Genomic DNA, 15,045 nt, shown 5'->3' on the forward strand with positions numbered 1-15,045 from the left:
TTATGTAAGGAAGGTGTATGCTTACACAGAGAGATGTTTATTTAATGTGAATCCCTTCACCCATTTAGAAAACTAATAGGCTTTCACAACCTGGGAAGGGACAGTTATCCTGATGACAGCCCAACAAATAGTTTAAAGCAGATTGTAATGACCTGGAGAAATTAAAGATCTGCTTTCTTTATTTAATTTTCTCCCTAAAAAGCCAAATCTCAGGCTGAATGGAGAGTGTAATTTCTACCCCAGGACTTAATATGGTTTGATTAGGCTCTTTTTCGTCCCAGAGGAAACCCTTCCATCCTGCCAAAGGTTTGCTGAAAGTTAGGTGTGTGGATCACAGCTGCAACCTGAAATCCATGGCACCTTCATTAGGAAGTGTATATTGCCAGTGTTTAGTATTTTCCTAATCTTCAAGCAAAAAAATTCTTAACATTTTATTTTAAAAATAAACCAACAGTAAGAACTTAAATAAAAACTCATTGCAAGACTTGAACATGCTGTTGGAAGCCATATTTGAGGGAAGAAGTGTCACTACCTTTCTGAGGATGGAGATTTCATTTGAGAGTTTGAAAACTTAGTTCCTTTTATGCATACAAAATGGCCAGGTTAAAGAAGAGTCTGCTGTTGTTATGGTTTCCATGGAAACTTGGGTTTAATTACATATTCATGTCACATACACATCTATCAAAAATTATTGACACTTTTAAATTATTTTATTTACATACATGTCAACCAGTCCAAAATGTATGTATGTGTGTGTACAAGATCAATAACACATGCTTTCAAATTGAATTAATGTCCACAATCATGATAATATTAAGTAGAATAGACACACTCTTTCTCTCTATTTTAGACAAAATTTCATGTAGTCCAGACTAGCCTGGAACTAACTAAATAGTTAAGCATTATCTTGAATTAAATTTCAGTTTTACATTTTTATTCTTTATTTTTATTATTTATAAGTTAATATCAAGGGTCATGGTTTTTCTACACAGCATCCATGTTGAGAACAGAGGGAAAATTTTGGAAGTTGGTTATATCCTACCATGGAATTCAGCGATAGAACTCAGGTCATCCAACTTCAGAAGAAGCAAATGCTTTTACCCACTGGGCTTTCCTGCCAGCCAACATTGGACTGTTAACTAGTTCAACCTAAACATCAGCCCAAAGAATTGTTTGTTCTAGAGACTTTAAACAAGCACACAATTGCATTTATCTGCTTCTGCATTCTGTGGAGGCTCATAAAACTTTTTTCTTTAAGGTCTTTGACATTTTTCCTTAATGGTCTTTGACAATCCTCAGGAAGCATGAATAGACTAGGAGAGTTCTGTGGGACTGAGGAAGTGTGGATTAAAGAGTAGAGTTTCAGTTGGGAGGGAGATGCTTTTGTGATCTTTTGTGTAGTGTGGTAGCTCCAGTAAATAATGTATTATATGCTTGGAAGTTGTCAAAACAGTGGATGTTTAATGTTCTTCACACAGAAACATAAGGTGGAAGGTATATTAATGGGCCCTATTAATTCTTGTGCAAGGTAAAAGCACGCCAAACATCACATGCACTTGTAAATGTGGCTGTTATTTATCAATTAAAAAGAAGATATTAAGAGGCTGGAAAATTTTATCAGTAGTTAATAATACTGGTTATTCTTAACAGAGGACCTGAGTTTAGTTATGAACACTGACATGGTGGTTTGCAATCATTTGTAGCATTCAATAAGTGTTGCTTTTGGGGGGAAAATTGTTGGAATAAGGTTAATATTGCCAACAATGGAAGATATGAAGTGATTCTGTACGCCTGACCTATTTTACTTCACTGATGTGACATTGGCTAAGAAGGCCCTGCTATAGATCCTATAGATTTTCTCCCTTCCATTTCTGATGATCAGCATCTTTTGATCAAGCTTCTTGGTTCCCCACAAGGCAGTGCATCCTGCCTTCCCTTGTGTTATGGCTCTTCTCTCATTTTCCCCACTTCTTTTGCAGTCACTATCAGGGTTTGCCTGCTATTATAATGACTTATGCATTTGTCTGCCTCTTTTGCTAGGTAGCAAGTCCCTAGAGGATAGATAATAGATCTTGAATATATTAAGTACCAGACAAATGTTTTTTGAATTGAACCACTTCTGAATTGGATGTTTCTGGACATCATCCACACTTGGTAAATACTTGCTGAATATTAAGGGAAAATAGACTCTACTCACAGGAGTCTACTATCCTACCTGGGGACACAGGAGGAGAGAGGAGGTCAGAAAGAATGACAAAGCTAAGATAAATAAATGAGTGTCCACATGTCAATAAGTATTTAGTACATTTTAGATAAGTGTTATACTAGGCTTGCATAATAAAATGATAACTAATACAGAATTTGTCCCTGTTCTCATGGATTTCACAGATGATAAGCAATACAGATAACTAAGTAATGCTTATCTAGAAATTTAATAATTTACCATTTTAAGAAATGCCCTGCAAGCAGGAAGCAGATGGTATAGGAGTGAATAATGGGAGCAGAGGCATAGAATCTTTTGCAAGATCAGCTCTGCTGGAGAACACTGAAGACAGCATGCGTGGGTATCACTTTGGACAATGACTTATCTCTCATTAAGTACACCCTTGATAGGATGATCACACACGATGCCATTCTTCCAATAAACAAAGAGAAGTATGTCCCCAAAGTACTCCAAGTTGCCAGCTCCCTCTTGAGAGGGTAATTCTTGATTTGTCTGGTCTGAGAACTGCCGCATTGCTAGTGTCGCTCTAGGTGGAAGTGCCTCAAGAGTTATAAATTGAATATCAGAAGTTAACGTCATCTACTGCTGCACTCAACTTCCAAATTAGCATCTCACCTCAGGACACTTATTACACTCACAAGTCTTTGTCTTGGGTAGGTTTAGAAGAGACAATAAACTTCTTTCTTACTTTCTGTCATCTGATGGAACCCAATGGCCAGGCAGGGTGAGAATAATCTGAAAGCTGATTTTCTCCATTTCTGATGCTGTAGCTGGAGCCTGGCTTGAGTTTTAGAGAAAACCATCAGCCAGAGCATCTCTTGGGTTTCTTCCTGTCAGCTGGGCTTCTTTGTAGTGTTATGGCTGGGTTTCCAGGGAAAACACTGACCAGGAAGGGGGTAGTGAAAGCAGGAACTAAAGAGAAAACTTCAGGTGGAATCTGGCTTTCCTAAGCTCAAGTTTTTAAACCTGATCTGGAAGCCAGTAGCGTCGTGTCTACCATTAGTTTCTCTTCATTAGAGTCAAGTCATTAAGGCAGACTAGAGTCCAGAGTGTGGAGAGACAGAGAAAGAGAAAAAGAGAGAGAGAGAGAGAGAGAGAGAGAGAGAGAGAGAGAGAGAGAGAGACAGGCAGAGAGAGAGAGACAGACAGACAGACAGACAGACAGACAGAAACAGAGAGAGACACAGAGAAAGAGACAGGGAGAGAGACAGAGAGACACAGAGAAAGAGACACACACAGAGAGACATAGAGAGACAAAGAGACACACAAAGAGAGACAGAGAGAGAGAGAATTATATACTTTGTCAGGAACGATGTCACATTTATGGATGAGTTTTGAAACCATTACAAAGTTCCTCTCACTTCTGTACATCTGTTCCTTTTCTCTCGGAGAAACTAATGGCAGTAAATGTCCCTGGGAGGCAATGCCCTACTATCAGTTAACAAATATTGTAATGGATTTGCTTGAGACAAGGTTAATAGTGATGATTTCTATAGCATTCACTGAGGACAACTTAATATATATTTTTTAATAGTTGTGCTTTGTTCTGCTGAAGGTTACCTTTCTTTTTATCACTGTTATTTTCTTTGAAATAATTAAGGAACATACTTTAGATTTTGGAAACTGGACCTCTACTCTATAAACACACAAAAAACAGAAGCTGTGTAGTGTTAGGAGTCAGGGGCAGATAGAAGATAGATTCTAGGAGCCCACTATGCCCACACTTATGACAGACCATTGGTTATAGCAAATGAAAATAGATTTCCCAAACCTAACATATTAAGTTCAATACATTTCTCTTCAGTAATAACTGACAGAAATTTAAGATATAATAAACCATTTTTGAGCCTTTATATCCACCACTGGACAGTCTAAAGAAGAATGGGCCAGGAAAAGAAAGTTGATATGCTCGATGGTATTTCGTGACATCGTTGTTTATAAGAAAATTATCTGTGCCACAATTATCTTAAAGTGTTTGAAATTAGATTCTACATCTGAAGATTGTTCTGCTTCGGATTTTTCTACTACTTATATCCAGGAGATTCACACTTCAAGCATCTTGAATCTTTATAAATACTGATTTTGCGTTTCTCAATGTATCACAATACCTGGGAAGAATGGCCATCATGGGAAAGAAGGAGATTCTTAGATGTCAGCCCGAGGAGTAGTAGGGTTTCCCAGCTCTGTTGAAGAAAATGCAGAACAAAGGTTTGCATGAAAATTTCGAATGAGCAGCGTTCAGGTATGGAATTGGCAAACTCTAACTTTGCTCAGTTGTATGCAGTATTATGCCATCAATTGCTAACAGGTTTTACTAACTGTAGACAACATGTCCTGAATTCTGAATTACTTTGCTTCCGTGAAAAATCTAATTTATGACATGCTTTGCTGTCCCGCTTCCCTCAAGGCCCGCAGCTCCCCTCTGGAGCCTTTCCACAGCCAGTCCTGGCAGGGAAGGTCCCCAGAGGAACAGGAAGTAGCACACCAGATAACCATGTTGAAGTCCATGTTGTAAGCATTCTCCATGTTCATGGCCATAAGGTAAACGCCAAATCCAGGAAAGGAGGAGGGCCAGAGCAGGCTGGGAGGCGGTAGAGTTGGAGGAACCTCAGGCAGGTAACACTTATTCACTTGCAGAGAGGCTGTTAGGCCTGTTAGGCCGGTGGCTGCTGGCAGGCACTCAGACACAAGGCAGCTCACACTGTCCAAACAAAGACAGGAACACACACACACACACACACACACACACACACACACACACACACAGAGAGAGAGAGAGAGAGAGAGAGAGAGAGAGAGAGAGAGAGAGAGAGAGAGAGAGAGAGAGAGAGAGAGAGGGAGAGGATAGGGAGAGGGAGAGGGAGAGGGAGAGGGAGAGGGAGAGGGAGAGGGAGAGGGAGAGGGAGAGGGAGAGGGAGAGGGAGAGGGAGAGGGAGAGGGAGAGGGAGAGGGAGAGGGAGAGGGAGAGGGAGAGGGAGAGGGAGAGGGAGAGGGAGAGGGAGAGGGAGAGGGAGAGGGAGAGGGAGAGGGAGAGGGAGAGGGAGAGGGAGAGGGAGAGGGAGAGGGAGAGGGAGAGGGAGAGGGAGAGGGAGAGGGAGAGGGAGAGGGAGAGGGAGAGGGAGAGGGAGAGGGAGAGGGAGAGGGAGAGGGAGAGGGAGAGGGAGAGGGAGAGGGAGAGGGAGAGAGAGAGAGAGAGAGAGAGAGAGAGAGAGAGAGAGAGAGACTGGCAAAGGTGAAGACAGGATGTGGGTTTATTACACGTACATATACAGAAGTATATGTATGTGTAGTGAAATACATATATGAAATATATGATATAATCTGTATTTATATATAAATTTTTAATGTATATACACACATATACATATAAAATCATTATTTACTTTGGGGATCCCCAGACATCAGCCATCTTTTTCTGACTCTTAACATCCCCAGATGTCTGATGTTAGCCATCTTGCCTCATGCCAGATACCCATATGTCAGCACCACGTTATTTGAACATAAACTGGTCCATAAAAACTTTTGATGCCTTAAATGGAATGGGCAAAACTATGCAAATGAAACTCTACTCTGCAGAACTCTTTACAAAATTCTTTTCCTTAAATCCATGGAAAAGAGCTCCATGAGAAAGTAGCTATACAAATATGTCCCCGAGCTAAGCTTTACTATTTGCAGCCTCTGGTGGTGGCAGCAGTGCTTCTAGGTGTGTAACAATTTCAACATATTGTTACTCTGTGGAACTTCCCGAAGCAGATACTTACCAGGTTTGGCTGTTAAACCTCGGCTAGTACAGTTTACAGAATTATGATCATTTTTCCCCACCAATTAATATTTTATTCGAGCTTCTTATTGATCTCAGAAAAAACTACAAACTTCTACAGTGTTGTTCCCACCATCCATATAACCTCATGTTATTCTCTCTCTCTCTCTCTCTCTCTCTCTCTAGATATATATATATATATATATATATATATATATATATATATGCATCAACTGTCAGTTTGACATAACCTAGATCATCTGAAACAGGAGTCTCAGTTGCTCAGTTGAGCACTTTGTCAGGCTGGTTTCTGGGTGTGTCTGTGGAGGACTCTCTTGGTTGATGATAATTGCTGTAAAAAGCCAAGACCATGGGGGGTGGTATCGTTGTATAGGAAAATAATCTTGGGTTATTACCTAGAAGAAAGCTGGGTAAGCATGAGTCTGAGCACTGGCCAGATTCATTCTTCCATGCTTTCTGCTTCAAGTTCCTGCCCTGACCACAGCAACAGCAGTCCGAGTCAACAAGATGCTATGCTATCATTTTGTAACATGCTTTCCCATGTTCAAATGGTTATACAGAAATTACGTCCACAATCTAATCCTCTTGCTATTTTCATCTATGCCTTGAATTATATATTATGTATTTTATATATATTTTCATATAGGAAATGATTGTTTATTCAATTGATCCTTTCTTCAGATAAATTGCTTTCAGTTTTTAAATAAACCACGTGGATAGCGAAACATGCCTTACACACTCAGACTTTTCCTTAGGATAACATGGCAGGAGTGAGTTTGTGAGGCTGTAACCTGTGCACACCAGTGTGCTCCAGACGATATGCAAACATGTGCATCGTGAGTACTGTTTGCAAGTGTTCATCTAACTCCTTCAGCAAATTTTATTTTTTAAAATATTTTTGGTTTGGGCTTTATCATTTTATTTCATGTGTATGTTTGAATGACTTGTCTCCATGTATGTAAGTGCAACATGTACATTCCTGTACTTAAGGAAGTCAAAGGAAGGAATCACACTTCCCTGGAACTGGGGACCCATATGAATCAAAGCCAAGTTATCTGAAAGAGCAGTAAGTGGCCTAAACTCCGAGCCATCTCTATAGCCCTCCAAGTCTAACTTTTATCTTAAATGTTTGCGTTTAGAAAATGCAGTGGGTGAGAAATAGTAACTCTTTTTGTTTTTGATTACTAATCATAATGAGTAAATTTTATGTAGTATTTAATGATTTAAAAATTCTCTCCTTGGGGAATCTTTCTCATTGATTTAAATAATGTTTTTAATAAATCCTTAATCTAAAAAAAGACACTACTACTATTTTTCCAACATTTTATAAATACAGATTGACTACTAGATAGTAGGTAATAAAACATTGTCAAACGTATGGTGGGGAAGTGTTCCTTTTGGTAAATATCTAGCTAGAAAATTATCTAGAACCTACTACTGGCTTACACATGGCATGATATCACCATATTGATGCTGGGCACTGATCCCAGACAACCTTGTATACAGTACCATGTGTTCTAACTCTGAGCCTCATCCAGCCTGGTAGTTGCTTGAATGCAGATAGAAAGGGGACGGGATGTTCAGATTGGATAAAGCATGGAAAGTTTTCCAAAACACTTCGTACAAAGCTTGAGTAGGATGCCATGAAACACAGCACAGAAGAACCCTGCACTTAATAGCATAGCATCCTTGTTTTTCTTTGGTCCTCATCTTTTACTTCACCTGTGTCATAGAGAAAGGACCATGTGGAGGAATGCAGTTATCCTAAGAAGACTCCACAAGAAAGAACAAAGAAATAAGTTTCTGAACTGAATTCTTTTACCTTCCACCAATAACAAAACCAAATGGGAACTGGACAGCAAGCATTAGCGTTGAAGCAGTTTATAAAGATGAACTTCCTGGAACACAGAGCAAGTCTGAGTGGTAAAGGGCAGAAGGCAGCCCACAGGGATGGATGGCCTTAGCCAATAGAGCAGACAACTAATTCTAGTATCAATCTCAATCCCCACTTTGCCACTTAACTGTTATTTAATGTCTATGATCATCATCTGGATCATAAGGATAACTATAGTTCCCACTTCATATCACCTCTCTGATGATAATTGAAGAGCTAAAGCACCTGCAATAATCTTGGCACACAGTGTACATGTCTGCCCTTGTGGAATGGAGGAGAGGCTCTAAGGAAGCTGGGAGAGTTTCTTTATCTTTTGTCTCTCTTCCTTCCTTTAATCCCAGATGCTGCCATGGTTGCTGGTTGAAATTCAGCTTAGCATCTGCAGGATAAGTTGTCAGAGGTCAAGCCTGTTCCTTTCCTCAGATCTCACCTGGAGCATTCACTGCAGTGGTTGCTACCCAGTATCAGTCAGACACACAAGCATTTTCCACATGAGCTGGTCATGATGGCATGCTGGTTCTCTGATCATGAGGCAGAAGAAAACTGGGTTCCTTGGGCTCTGTCCCAAGATGCTTCATCATCTTTCTCCCACATAGGCACCTTTAGAAGTGGCCCTCACTTACATCCAGAGAAGTTTGGTAGAAGACTTACAGGATAAAATGGATGTGTATTCAATGACACTTTTTGTTTTTACTATATTTACCATATAGAATGGATTTTTAGCATTGACTTAGTCTTTGGTTTCAGTGCTTTCTTTCTAGAAAACCCCCACAAAATAGATAAGAGAAATTCATCTACTTAGACTACAATAACATATTTTTAAAATTTTAGATAGTAATTTGCCACAAAACATGTCCTCATTAGTGTAAGGATTTCCCCTTCAAAACAAGAAAATGAGAAATAATTGTAAGCAGTGTTATTTACTGGACATCTTTCATTATCTCTCCTTCAGCCCCGACTTGACTGTTAATTATAAAATGTTCACCATCTACACACTAACTGGAAGACATGAAATTGCCACACTTGTGTCTTGTTGGTATGGCTCCAAGCTGTTATTGTTTAACCCGAGATTGTGTTTGGAAAGTAATAAATCCCTCCTGTTACATATCAGCACAGTCTAACGGTGTATACCAAAAGACACTGCTTCCTCCTGTGTGGCAGTTACAGTATAAGTTACAGCTTATTCTGTGAGGTGCTCCACTTGAATGACAAAGGTTTAGCTTATTAAGTGCCATAGCCTAAGTATGGAATTATAATGTATTTAAAGGATTGGCAAAAATATTGTTTTTATATGGTTCAGTATGTTACATTCTAGTAGCTTGAAGTACTTGTTAGAGATAAAACTGTTACATTATTATAGAATATAAAACATGATATACGAATATTATCATTGATGAAGTTATTTGGAGTGTTATTTCTAGTCTGACTTAGTGACTTCAGACTGCTCAGAAAGAAGTCCAGTGAGTCATGGGATGGCTTAGAAACCAGTACTGTCTTGGTCTACCACTACGAAAGCTGGAGCTGACTCAGGCCAGTGTGAACACAATAGTCTGTATTTTCAGGAATTCTGAGATGTCGCTATTTAACAATGACTCTATTAGGAATTCAATTACTTACTCCTACAATTATATAAAGTCTACTAAAGCCAAATGTGGCAGAGTAGGCTACTCATCTAATTGTGGCCTCATTGTTGAGAAAGAGGAATGTGGGAAGTAAGACTGTGTGTTCCTCAGGGCATGCTCTCACAGTGACCTTCTTCATCAGTTTACAATCCACCTCCTAAGGGTTCCCTTGCACTATTACCCGACTACCAACCTTTTAGTGACTGGTCTTTAGCAGAAAGTTCAGACCCAAGCCTAACAGGTATGTCTTGTTATTCTGAGTCCATTCTCAGTTCTGTGTGTTCAACAATACCATGTTTAGGTGATAATATAAATTATACTCAAAATGCACTACCTAAAAGTTCTGTATGGTTAATGGAATTAATAAATGAAGATTCATTTTTAGTATTCAAAATCACTATAGTTCTGTGAGGAATTTGTGGGTGTTGTTGGTAAATGAAGATTTAATATACACCATTATTTCCCTTTCTTTTTACTTTAACAAATACATGGAAATATGCTCCATCATTCAGGTAGAATGGTTGTCAATGGTATGAATAACTTTTTGATAAGTCAAATAGTAAGTACATTTGCAGCCTCATTTTTGTAAGACTGCTATTAGTAGTATAATTTAAAAAACTCCCACTAGATTTCATATGAAATAAAAAGTTCATGTATATGTATAAGTATATGTAATGTGGCTAAATATATTGTATATATATATTGAGACTGCAGAATCCAGAGACCCTTTATCAATTAGTCTAGAAAAATACATGTTCTAGGTTTACTGAGAAATTCTGCCTCAGAAAGTAACATGGTGAATAATAAAGGAAGTCAGCTCTTGGCCTCTGCTCAAGACCCACTGCATACAGACTGCATATATATGTGCACACTTAAACATATATCACATGTATAGCCACACACTCTCCCAAAGTATTTTTTAAATAATGATAGCATTTCTGTTTTCTTGACTTAGCACGTAGGAAAAAAACCCTCTGGTCCTGATAAAAGCAAATTACGTTATTGTAATCTATTTGTCCTATTCTTGATCATAAAGACTTATTTGGCACATTCACTTTTTGATATAGTTAATATATAGACAAAAATGAAACATTCAAAAACTTCAACAATATTTAAACTGAGTTACTCTGGCAAGCTGTTTCAATATCCTCCTGAAATTATCGGAGCTTAAGATTGAGTTCTTTTTTTTTCTTTTTTCTTTTCTTTTCTTTTTTTTTTTTTGTATTACTTTTAAAAATACATTATCCCCTCCAGAGACCAATTATATTCCCCAAATCAGTATTTTACTTGAAAAAGTTCATAGATCAAATGAACAAAAATGAAACTTGACTGGCAAGCTGGAATATGAATTAGACGTGGCTCTGTGGCTATGGAATTGCTGTGTGTTAAAAGGATTTACGCTCATTAGCAATGCTAACGAGATTGCCACCTTTCTGCTCCCCTGAGACAAGACACTGCTATCTGAAGCCATTATGGATTAGATGTTTATATTTTTAACCCTCTAATTAACTACTCATGATTTTTATAAGACAGTTAAATCTTTTGAATTATAATTTTATTCTTACGGGGAAAGAAGTTATTCCAAGAATCAGACAACTCATATCGATATCTTGATTTCCAACTTGAATCATCTCAGATATAAGACAAAGAAACACGATATAAAAGGAAATGTAGAGAAAAATCCTGAGATCTCTCTCTCCCTCTCTCTCTGTCCCCCCTCCCCCTTTCTTGAATTTAAATTTAGAATAAGGTCTCTTAGTACCCGCTTTGTAGAAATATATTCTCAGGGTTTGCAAAAGTCAAGGGAGAAAGTATTTCATTCTTGTTGAGTTTTGTTTTTCTTTAACACACACACACACACACACACACACCAAAAATATACTTTAAAATATGTAGATCCTTGATTGTGTGTGTGTGAAGCAGAAGGAATAGAAAGGATATCTTTTCTAAAATTTGGAAGAATTTTAAAATACCAGCACTGGACCATCTTACCTAGGGTGAGGCCTGGCCCAGAGGCTCACAGCTGCAGTAGTTGGGCATGTTATGTGGGGCAGTCCTGCATGGGAAAAATAAGGTTTGAGTTTTCTTTGCAAATCAAAATAAAGAGTTCAGAGCATATGAACGGAGAGGGAATACTTAAGGAAATGGACTATTTTGTAAAGTTATGCAGGGGAAATGAGCTGGAATAAACGAGGTGGCAAGCGAAGCTCCTAAAGATCCAGCCACCGACTTGGTAAACTCACGAAAGCTCTGAGAAGTTGAAGGGCTGGATGCATTCCTACTGCATCTTCCTCCAGACTTGCTTCTTTTACTGCAAATTGGCTCTTCAGGGACCGAGCCTCAGAAATAGCTCATCTCTAGTGTCTGTAAACCAGGGAAGTATCTCATTTCCATAAAATCCAACCTACACCCAAATAATACGTGAACCACGTGAAGTTGCTTATCACACAGACTTACCAGAACACACTTGCTTCGAGTATGCTGTATTGCAGTTGGTCAAGGGTACTGTCTGAAGGTAAGCATGGATAGAGAAAGAGCACACATGTATACATTGTTATTACTGGAAGAAAAGTCCAGGAAATCCCCTGACTTTTCTGATATTGCTACTTTTGTGGTTTTGTTTAATGAAATGATACCTCACTGTTTTGCCTAGCTGACCTTGAACTCACTCTTAGACACACGAGCCTCAAACCCATGAGCTTCATGGCTGTGCCTGTCAGCACTACCACAGCCAACAAATAAAGCACACTTTGGAGATACAGGTTCGTTATATGCATCCTGGAAAGTGGCTTATCTAGGCATGGTGGCACATGATTGTAATCTTAGCATTCAAGAGGCACAGACAGGAAGATCCTGAATTTGAAGCCATCCTGGGTTATATAAGCAGTTACAGGGCAGTCTGGGTAATAGAGTAAGATGACCCTCATTGAGGAATGAAAAAAGTGGGGGAAGGAGAGTCTATCAGGTGCTAGGCTATAAAGTTTACAAAAGGCAGAAAGAAAGAAAGAAAGAAAGAAAGAAAGAAAGAAAGAAAGAAAGAAAGAAAGAAAGAAAGAAGAAAGAAAGAGAAAGAAGAAGAAGAAAAAGAAAAATGAGAGAAGAGAGGAAGAGAAAAGAGAAAGCCATAAACGTACTAATAAGCACATGTTGGCTATAGACATGAAGTATTGTGGGAAAGACAGCCAGAGTGAACACATAAAATAAATCCTACAGAAGAGGTTTATGGGTAAACACAAGCTGCTGTGTCATTTCTGTCAGTGTTAACAGTCAGGTGATGATGACAGTGGTCATGATTATCACCTTTCAGAATGGTAAAAATCTTGCCCACTTACAATAATTTAAATAGGAGGCAAGCCCGCTCATTTCTTCTGCAGGGTTAGAATGCATATTTGGCTCTAAGAGTTTAGCGTTTACCCTTCATGGGTCAATAGATAGGTGAGGCTTAAACCTCTTTAGGAGGAGATTATGCTTCCTCTGGCCTCCTGCATTTGAAAAGCCCCAAGCAATATTCCGCATTTCCTAAAGAAATAAGGTCAAATGTGAGGACAGAACAGACAAACAATATCATTCACATAGAAATCATCACCACAAGTTAATAAAAACAAATGGAGATTTTTTTTTTTTCTCGTTGAAAGAGAGATGGAACTGACTTTTGATGGGATTAAAGACAAGGGATTTTATTTCAGTTGTTACTGGTGAGGTGATGAATTAAAATATTTACACCATAAAAGTGAGGTGGTTAAATGTTATTTTAAAAGAAACTTGTCTTTTAATGTTCAGTGATATTTTATTTTATCATTTCTTCTGCTTTTGAAGAATTAGTGTAAAAAATAATGTGTTACAGTATGTGCTCATACTTTGCTTTGTTAATCTCTTCTCGTTCCATTCCCTTGACCCTGTTTGTCGCCTCCCATTGGCTGCCATTTCACTGTCACATCATGTGCACTCTACCACCCTCTCCCTCAACCTCTTAAGCCCCCTTTTGGCCCTGTCATATTATCCTTTCACACACACACACAGAGAGAGAGAGAGAGAGAGAGAGAGAGAGAGAGAGAGAGAGAGAGAGAGAGAGAGAGAGAGAGGTGTCTAAAGTCTGCATTTTTGTCCTAAATTAATTAAAGAAAGTATTAAATACACTTTGGCCAAATAAGAATTGTTCATTTCATAAAAGTTAAAAAGTTGAACTATAAAGTCAGTCTGTCTATAAACACAATGAGAGCATGCATGCATATGGGGAATGCATCCTGGTGGATCTACATGTGTTTACATTATTTGCCTGCAGTTCTTTGAATTAGATAAATGAAAACTGAAGTGGTTTCGTCAGCTAGAATGTAGATTGGCAGTTATACACAATAAATGAGTTAGCTCCTAGTTCTGAAAGCAAGAAGAGATACATCCTAACAGGAAGGATGGAGAACAGGTCTTGGGGGTTGTTACTGCTCTTCATTGGCCAAGCAAATCTATGAGGTCCCTGTGAAGAGCTGAAGCCACTAAAGAGAGAGCCAGGCCTGGCTCTGATCCATGTCTCTCTGCTGTCTCAGGCTCTGTGAGATGCATGCTACCAAGTTCATCTTCACAACACACTGGCATATTTTCCCCTTATTGTACATTCAGTTGGCCCTAAACTTTTAGTAATTGTTTTATGAGCACTGTCAACTGACCTTTGACCTCACTTCTCTGCACTTTATGTTTTGTTCAGTCTAAACAAGATGTCTTTAGTCCAATATCTCTTCCTCCCACTGTTCCCTGAATCCTCAGCTGCTGCCTCATTACTTTCCACAAAGAACTGCACAGCTTTAAAAGATGGCATTTGCCAAATATTCTTAGGTTTCAGGAAATTTAGAAATGATAGCAGAAACCACCCCCCTCTCTCTCTGTGTCTCTGTCTCTCTGTCTCTCTCTTGAGAAGAAAACAAGAACCTCAGACTTGGGCAGGATGATCTCAAACTTGTGATCCTCCTGCTTTAGCCTCTTATATAAATGTAAGAGGGTTCTAGGCTCATATACCATGCCTGCTAGGATACTGCTTTTTTTTTTTTATAGCAGAATTAAAAGGCTGGGGAAAACATGAAATAAGATTTAAAACCAAACACACTTTTTTCTTACTTACTATAAGTATGTAGTTCTAAGAGTAGCTACTTATTCTTGCACTGTGGAATCACTCATTTAATTATCTATCAGGTTGAACTTTGAGTACTTGTTCTCTCTGTGTGGCTGTGCCACACAGATCCAGACAAAGTTTACTTGGTAGGCTTTATTCTCCAAATATTAACATTTAGCTTAGCCTCACACCCTCATGCCAGTTGTGAAGACAATTGTGAAGTTAGTTACCTCATCATGTGCCCTGTCATCATTAACCACCATTTACTGAGCACATGTTTCCACAAGTAGCCAGGCAGGTAGCTAAGAACTCTCCATGTATAACCTTTTCATTTTCCAGTCCTTTGAAAGCTTACTATCATCACTTTTGTTCAGGTGAGAAAGTGAAGGGACTGTTTAGAACACTACTGCAACAATGTGAGGT

The 15,045-nt window shown here is 38.7% G+C and overlaps 1 protein-coding gene across 3 annotated transcripts in view; it reads left to right on the forward strand.

Annotated features, from left to right (window-relative positions):
- Positions 1–15,045, forward strand: part of Pou6f2 (POU class 6 homeobox 2) — a 489,703-nt gene that overhangs the window by 133,093 nt on the left and 341,565 nt on the right. The window lies entirely within an intron of this gene.

Source organism: Arvicanthis niloticus, chromosome 8 (assembly GCF_011762505.2).
Source record: "Arvicanthis niloticus isolate mArvNil1 chromosome 8, mArvNil1.pat.X, whole genome shotgun sequence".
Taxonomy (NCBI): domain Eukaryota; kingdom Metazoa; phylum Chordata; class Mammalia; order Rodentia; family Muridae; genus Arvicanthis; species Arvicanthis niloticus.